The sequence below is a fragment of the Mandrillus leucophaeus genome, unplaced genomic scaffold (assembly GCF_000951045.1).
Source record: "Mandrillus leucophaeus isolate KB7577 unplaced genomic scaffold, Mleu.le_1.0 Scaffold327, whole genome shotgun sequence".
NCBI classification, from domain to species: domain Eukaryota; kingdom Metazoa; phylum Chordata; class Mammalia; order Primates; family Cercopithecidae; genus Mandrillus; species Mandrillus leucophaeus.
In genome coordinates, this window is record NW_012103443.1 from 2,657,820 (window position 1) to 2,666,524 (window position 8,705).

Here is an 8,705-nt window from a genome sequence, read left to right on the forward strand (position 1 = left end):
TGGGAAACGTTCCCCCCAAGGCAAAAACGCCCCTAAGATGTATTCTGGAGAATTAGGACCAATTTAACACTCAGATGCTAAGAAGGAAATGGCTTATATTCTTCTGCAGTACCGCCTGGCCAGTTACCCTCTTCAAGAGGGAGAAACCTGGCCTCCTGAGGGAAGTACACATTACAACACCATCTCACAGCTAGACCTCTTTTGTAGAAAAGAAGGCAAATGGAGTGAAGTGCCATATGGACAAACTTTCTTTTCATTAAGAGACAACTCACAATTATGTAAAAAGTGTGATTTATGCCCTACAGGAAGCCCTCAGAGTCTACCTCCCTTCCCCAGTGCCCGCCTGACTCCTTCCCCAACTAATAAGGACCTCCCTTCAACCCATTCCATCCGAAAGGAGATAGACAAAGAGGTAAACAATGAAGCAAAGAGTGCCAATATTCCCCGATTATGCCACCTCCAAGCCGTAGGAGGAGGAGAATTCAGCCCAGCCAGAGTGCATACACCGTTTTCTCTCTCAGACTTAAAACAAACCTAGGCAAATTCTCAGATAACCCTGAAGGACTCCTTTCCTTCCTAGGCATGGTTAGGTACTTCCGCCTTTGGATACCTAGTTTTCCATCCTGACTAAACCATTATGTAAACTCACAAAAGCAAACCTAGCTGATCCCATAGATCCTAAATCCTTTCCCCACTCCTCTTTCCGTTCCTTAAAAACAGCCCTAGAAGGTGCCCCCACACTAGCTCTCCCGAACTCATCCCAACACTTTTCATTACACACAGCCAAAGTGCAGGGCTGTGCGGTCAGAGTTCTTACACAAGAGCCAGGACTGTGCCCTGTAGCCTTTCTGTCCAAACAACTTGACCTTACTGTTTTAGCCTAGCCTCACGTCTGCGTGTGGTGGCCGCTGCTGTCCTAATACTTTTAGAGGCCCTCAAAATCACAAACTATGCTCAACTCACTCTCTACAGTTCTCATAACTTCCAAAATCTATTTTCTTCCTCACACCTGACACACACTTTCTGCTGCCCGGCTCTTTTGGCTATATTCACTCTTTTTGAGTTTCCCCAAATTACCATTGTTCCTGGCCCAGACTTCAATCCAGCCTCCCACATTATTCCTGATACCACACCTGACCCCCATGACTGTATCTCTTTGATCCTCCTGACATTCACTCCATTTCCCCATATTTCCTTCTTTCCTGTTCCTCACCCTTTTCACACTTGGTTTATTGATGGCAGTTCCACCAGGCCTAATCGCCACACACCAGCAAAGGCAGGCTATGCTATAGTATCTTCCACATCTATCTAGGCTACTGCTCTGGCCCCCTCCACTACCTCTCAGCAAGTCGAACTCATTGCCTTAATTCAGGCCCTCACTCTTGTAAAGGACTACGCATCAATATTTATACTGACTTTAAATATGCCTTCCATATCCTGCCACCACCATGCTGTTTTATGGGCTGAAAGGTTTCCTCATTAGGCAAGGGTCCTCCATCATTAATGCCACTTTAATAAAAACTCTTCTCCAGGCTGCTTTACTTCCAAAGGAAGCTGGAGTCATACACTGCAAGGGCCATCAAAAGGCATCAGATCCCATCGCTCAGGGCAACGCTTATGCTGATAAGGTAGCTAAAAAAGCAGCTGGCTTCCAACTTCTATCCCTCATGGCAGTTTTTCTCGTTCTCATCTGGCCACTCCCACCTACTCGCCCGCTGAAACTTTCACCTATCTCTTCCCGCACAAGGCGAATGGTTCTTGGACCAAGGAAAATATCTCCTTCCATTCTATTCTATCGTCACTTCATAACCTCTTCCATGTAGGTTACAAGCCACTAGCCTGCCTCTTAGAACCTCTCATTTCCTTTCCATCCTGGAAATCTGTCCTCAAGGAAATGACTTCTCAGTGTTCCATCTGCTATCTACTACTCCTCAGAGATTATTCAGGCCCCCTCCCTTCCCTACATATCAAGCTCCGGGATTTGCCCCCACCCAGGACTGGCAAATTGACTTTACTTACGTGCCACGAGTCAGGAAACATGTCTGGGTAGACAGTTTCACTGGATGGGTAGAGGCCTTTCCCACAGGGTCTGAAAAGGCCACTGCGGTCATTTCTTCCCTTTTGTCAGAAATAATTGCTCACTCTGGCCTTCCCACCTCTGTGCAGTCCAATAATGGACCAGCCTTTATTAGTCAAAACACTCAAGCAGTTTCTCAGGCTCTTGGTATTCAGTGGCCCCTGACCTTACTGTTTTAGCCTAGCCCTCATTTCTGCGTGTGGTGGCTGCTGCTGCCCTAATATTTTTAGAGGCCCTCAACTGCCACTGTTAAGTCTCTCTTTAAGTGGATAGAAGATCTTCAGTGACAAAGTACACTCCAATACTTTCACCCTGATGAAGTCCTATTCTTTACTTTTATACTTACTCTTATTCTTGTTCCCATTCTTATGCCACCCTCTACCTCTCCCCAGCTATCTCCACCACACTATCAATCTCACTCACTCTCTTCTAGCCATTTCTAATCCTTCTTTAACAAACAATTGCTGGCTTTGCATTTGTCTTTCCTCCAAATTCAGCGAGGCCCTGACTCCTGCTGGAAAAAAAAGGGGGGATGGGTGGACTCTGTATATTTTTAAATGAAGAATGTTGTTTTTACCTAAATCAGTCTGGCCGGTATATGACAACATTAAAAAAAACTCAAGGATAGACTCCAAAAACTCGCCAACAAAGCAAATAATGATGCTGAACCCCCTTTGACACTCTGTAATTGGATGTCCCGGGTACTACCAATTCTTAGTCCTTTAATAACTATTTTTCTCTTTCTTTTATTCGGGCCTTGTGTCTTTCATTTAGTTTCTCAGTTCATACAAAACCGCATTCAGGCCATCACCAATAATTCTACATGACAAATGCTCCTTCTAACAACCCCACAATATCACCCCTTACCCCAAAATCCTTCTTCAGTTGAATCTCTTCCACTCTAGGTTCCCACGCCGCCCCAAATCCTGCTCGAAGCAGTCCTGAGAAACATCGCCCATTATCTCTCCATACTACCCCCAAACTTTTCACCTCCCTAACACTTTACCCCTATTTTGTTTTATTTTTCTTATTAATATAAGAAGACAGGAATGTCAGGCCTCTAAGCCCAAGCTAAGCCATCATATCCCCAGTAACCTACACGTATACATCCAGTTGGCCTAAAGCAACTGAAGATCCACAGAAGTGAAAATAGCTTAACTGATGACATTCCACCATTGTGATTTGTTTCTACACCACCCTAACTGATCAATGTTCTTTATAATCTCCCCCACCCTTAAGAAGTTTGTTTGTAATTCTCCCCACCCTTGAAAATGTACTTGTGAGATCCACCCCCTACCCCCAAAACATTGCTCTTAACTCCCCCGCCTATCCCAAAACCTATAAGAACTCATGATAATCCCATCACCTTTGCTGACTCCTTTTTCGGACTTAGCCTGCCTACACCCAGGTGAAATCAACAGCCATGTTGCTCACGCAAAGCCTGTTTGGTGATCTCTTCACACGGACTCGTGAAACAAAATAAATAATCTCAAAGAAGGATTATTCTTGGTCAGAAAATAAAGTTGATGTCATTAAATTCAACTTAATTATTTTAACATATGCGGCAAGAATGGTGATTTAACATATTGGTTCTTTAAAGTTTGCTTTGTGGAAGATTTCATAAGGACGTTCCAAACACACCTTTAAAAACCTCTTGAGGCTTGATTCTTCTGAGAGAGCATTTAAAAAATAAACACAAACCTCTTGAAGTTAAGAAGCCAAGGCAAGAATTCACCATCAGATTTCACCTACATTAATCATAGATTTGAGTAAATTCCTCTCCTCTCAAGGTCACGCAAATAGTCTAAGTTTCCCTGGCCCTCTAGAAGGAGAACTTCCTTATTCTTTGGTAAGGCTGAGAACCCCATAAGCCAACCCTGTAAAGTCAGCCTCAGTTCCTTAAGACTTACTGGCCATATATTGATTCATTCTCAGATAAGACATTCTGAACAAAGCCTTATTCAGAATAAGCTTTGTTGTATAACCAATGTTTCCAATTACATCCTCTTAATAAGGAGAACAGATTCTTATTGAACCTATGCAAATAACTATATTGCCTTGGAAATAAGAATATTCAATAAAAGTTTCCGAATTTGGGAGGAAATTGGAAGAAAAAGACAAATGTTTTGTTTTTATTAATCTACATATTTTGTAGATAATAGCTTAAAAGAGAAAGTAGCCCTCATATCCAGATAATAGAATATTAAAATATTAGCAGCATTCCAAACAAAACTCAAATCATTCCTCATCGTTTTGCTCAGGCTTATTCTTGTTCTGTTCCATCTTGGGTTAGTAGCCTCATGAACCCGTTAGCTTCTTAATGAGAATGCAGGAAATCCTGGATGGTCCAATGGCATGGGCCCCAGGCTATTTAAGGAATACCATCTTAAGCCTGTGCTTGTGAGTACTCAGCATAGTCCTTTCCCGTGGGGCTCTGAGACCGTTGTTTTTCATGTCAAAGCACTCCGGTTTGTAGCTGATTTGCCAGTGCTTTCCAGGAAGAATCAAAGCAAAACAACAACAAAAAACTATCTCTAGATGCCAAGAGACCAAAAATGACCGTGGTTAACTTATTAACGATAATTTTTCAAAAGTGAAAGATCTGATGAGTTCATTACAAAAATGATGCAATTGACAAGGAAATTTGGTTGTTTCTGTGGCATTTAAAACAAAGCAGTGAATTTAAAATCAAAGTGACAATAAAAAAGTCTTAAAGAAAACATGGGAGATAATAGGATTGTAAAGAACCTTAATTCTTTCAAGCGTGAGAAGACTTTGTTCCTGTAAGTTATCAAGGACATGAAAAACTGAACGTAAAGCACAGAAAATTATTCTGATAAAATAGAATCATTGCCTTTTAGGCAGATTTCTCAAAAGGTAAAGAAAAATCTTAACCTCTTAAGTACATAAATGATTCAAGAAAATTTTGTCATTTAACAGAGAGAAAAGCAGTTTTAATTTTGTATCAACATAATATTTGATATCAAGGCTCTTTTAAGACAATCTTATAAATAAAGCCACTAAACCTTAGCCAGTGTTGACTATGGCAAATAAAATCTCCCTTTCTGTGCACCTTCTACAGGTTTCTACATCTATTCAGGTTTTGTGCTACCTAGTCTTCCTCATTCTGGAACAGCCAGTCAGTCATTCTACTTTAGGACAAAACTATGCTTCTTTCCCTTAGCAAAAATACATCCTGAGAACCTGGCATACAAAGTTCTCTTCTCTGCAATTATTTTTCCTAGAGAATCTCACTCACAATATTAATCGTAACTTTTTAACTTCTATTTCACAGAGATAGCTATGAGGTAGATACCTGTGAGCTGTCAGACACTACAATTGTGTAGCAAAGCTTATGAATATATGCTTTACAATGTTTGATAGCTTATATGTCCTTATAGTACAATTTCTCAATGTGGCAAAATACATACAGCCTTAAAATTATGCTTAATGACTAATATTTTAATACTTTATCTTATTAGAAAGGATCTAGGTATTTAATGACTATCCATTAATTAACCCAAACTCACATAAGTTTTAAGTTACTAAAAGATCTTAGAGACTGTCTTCAAGCTGACATACCACAAAACATAATTATTGTTGAAATGAAGTTGTCAGAATAATAATTTAATTTAGGTAAACACACATCTCCAGTTTTCATCATCTTAAAAATCTAGGAAACATAATGCTAGTTTATTCAATCAGTAGAGCTGTCTAGGTTCAGGAAGAATAAGACCAAATAGAAGACAAATGTATGCTTGCATTATGCTGAACTTGAATAACTCAGAAGACAGCTCTTTCCATCAAAAAATAAATATTAAAGTAGTCTTTTTTTAAAAAAAGAGTTACCTAAATTTTTTGAATTTGAATTCCTAAAACATTTGCATTAAAGTATCAGAAGTTCAATTCTACCACCAACAGGGTGGCTTAAAACAGCAGAAATTTATTGTGTCAGTTCTGGAGACTAGAAGACCAAGATTAAGGTGTCAGCAGGACCGTGGCCCCTCTGAAGGCTCTGGGAAAGGGTCTTCCTTTGCCTCTCCCTTGCTTCTCTGGTGGTTGCCCAAAGTCCTTGGTATTCCTTGGCTTGTGGACACATCACTCCAATATCTATTTCCTTTGTCACATGATATCTCCTTATATGTCTGATTATGTCCCCATTTCCCGCTTGTCACAAGGCCTCAGGTCATTAGATTAGGGCCTACCCTAATCTAGCATGATCTCATCTTGATTATATCAGCAAGGCCCTATTTCCACATAGGGTCACATTCACAGGTACAGAGGACTTGGGCTTGAAAATGTCTCTAGGGGATGCAATGCAACCCACAACACCTAATAAGTGGTGGGCCTGGTGTTCTGAACACTCATCAGTCAGCTGCACAGTCCATGCCCCAGGGACCGGTAAAGATGACCCATTGGAAGTGTGGTAAGAAAATATTAGAATGTCTATTTATTTTTACATTTCTTCTTTTAAAAATTGTATTTGTATTTTATGATGTAAATGATATATTTACAATAGTATATGCATATGTTCTATAAACAAAAATATATATATTCAGTGGATACTCAAATTTTTTTAATTGACCAGAGAATGGAAAAAAAAAGAAAGGCTCTATGCCTATTCCACTCCTTCTCTCCCATCTATTCAACTGAGCGTCACTAGCATATCAGTTTCTCTTTTTCACAGTTGCCTCAGCAGACTAACATTCCACTATGTGAGGTCTGTAGGGAGGTGTCCACCCCACCCACCACAGCATTTAGCTGAAAAAGGTTTAGTTTGACAAAAAACCAGTTACTAGATCTGAGCCAGGGTGACAAGTAGCTGGAACCTGAAGAATGAAGCAGTTGGCTGGGTGCAGTGGCTCACGGCTGTAATTCCATCACATTGGGAGACACAGGCAGAAGGGTCACTTGAGTCCAGGATTCAAGACCAGGCAAGACCTCATCTCTACAGAAAATGGAAAAAAAAAAAAATGTAGCTAGGTGCAGTGGCACATGCCTATAGTCCCAGCTACTCAAGAGGCCAAGGTGGGAGGATTGCTTAAACTCAGAAGTTCAAAGCTGCAGTGGGCTATGATCATGATACTGCACTTCAGTCTGGGTGACAGAGTGAGTCCCCGTCTCTGTAAAAAAAAAAAAAAAGAAGAAGAAGAGGCAATTTAACAATCTTTATGTATTTCAATAACTTTTCTCTAATTGTCAGCTTTCTTTTTTAATTTTTGAGACATAGTCTTGCTCTGTTACCTAGGCTGGAGTGCCATGGCATGATCTTTGCTCACTGCAACCTCTATCTCCAGGGTTCAAGTGATCCTTCTACTCCAGCCTCCTGAGTAGCTGGGACTACAGACATGTGCCACCACACCTGGCTACTTTTCTTTCTTTTTTTTTTTTTTGTAGATACTGGGTTTCACCATGCTGCCCAGGCTGGTCTCAAACTTCGGAGCTCAAGCCATCTGCCTGCTTTGGCCTCCCAAAGTGCTGATATTACAGGCATGAGCCACCACTCCCAGCCACGTAATTGTCAGTTTCTTTTAATACTTCGGACAGAGCCAGGGTTTGATGTAATTAGGTCTAAAGACATACTGTTAATATTATAAACAATTTGATGTCATTTATGGGGGAGAAGGGGAGGCATAGAATTTGGAATGCTTTGAAATATAAGTTTCCAAAAGAGGAGAGCTACTGCAAACCAGAAGGAAGGTGATGATTATACCTCCATTCTTACCACGTGAATTCTACAGGTTTCTTTTTATGTATGATACAATCCCAAGATCCAGCCTCCAGCCGCCACATGCACCTATATGTTTCCAGGAATTGTTTTGGGATCTCTAAGGGAAGGCAGCTAATACGCTCACAGGTAAAAAAAACTTTAAAAAGTTGATAATGTGCATTTCAAAATCCATTTCTTGATATATTTTTAAAATTGAGGAGTCAATGTAAACAAGGTAAAATGTATCAATTTAAAAAGATATTTACATGTCCATGGAAAAGAATTGTTCAGAAGAGCAAAGGATAGTATAACATTAAATGAGTCATGGTGTTTTTTGACCTTCAGGATTTTTTAAAATTATTATCTTTAAGTTCTAGGGTACATGTGCACAACGTGCAGGTTTGTTACATAGGTATACATATGCCATGTTGGTGTGCTGCACCTATTAACTCATCATTTACATTAGGTATTTCTCCTAATGCTATCCCTCCCCCAGCCCCCCACCCTTTCAACAGACTCTGGTGTGTGATGTTCCCCGCTGACTTTCAGGATATTTTATGGGTTGTTTAAATCTTCAAAAACTTGATATAAGGGCCTATTGATTGTGGAGGAACTGATCTCCTTCTCATGGGTTCTTTGAGCTCCTGTGTGGGCATAAGTATATCTTTGTTATAATTTACTCCACCTGTGCCTGTCAATTTCTTTCCACTTGCTTCCTCTCGTGACATTCTGGCTCATGTTTCTTCATAAAGCTCTAAGCCAGTTATTAATAACAGACCAGTGAGCCTCCTGATCCACTAAGACCATATGGTGTTTTTCATAAAAGAGAGATCATTCCCTTGACTTTGGACTTCGCTTATTGAACCCCTGAACAGTAAGTGGTTTTTTCTGTTTGTTTGTTTTTGTGTGTGTGTGTGT

The 8,705-nt window shown here is 40.4% G+C and overlaps 1 protein-coding gene across 1 annotated transcript in view; it reads left to right on the forward strand.

The window, feature by feature from the left end:
• The first annotated feature begins 8,571 nt into the window (after window positions 1-8,571).
• Window positions 8,572-8,705, forward strand: part of MRLN (myoregulin) — a 22,078-nt gene continuing 21,944 nt past the window's right edge. The window contains exon 1 of the mRNA XM_011988328.1: window positions 8,572-8,661. The gene's annotated coding sequence lies outside the window, so the exon portion shown is untranslated. The remainder of the gene's footprint in view (window positions 8,662-8,705) is intronic.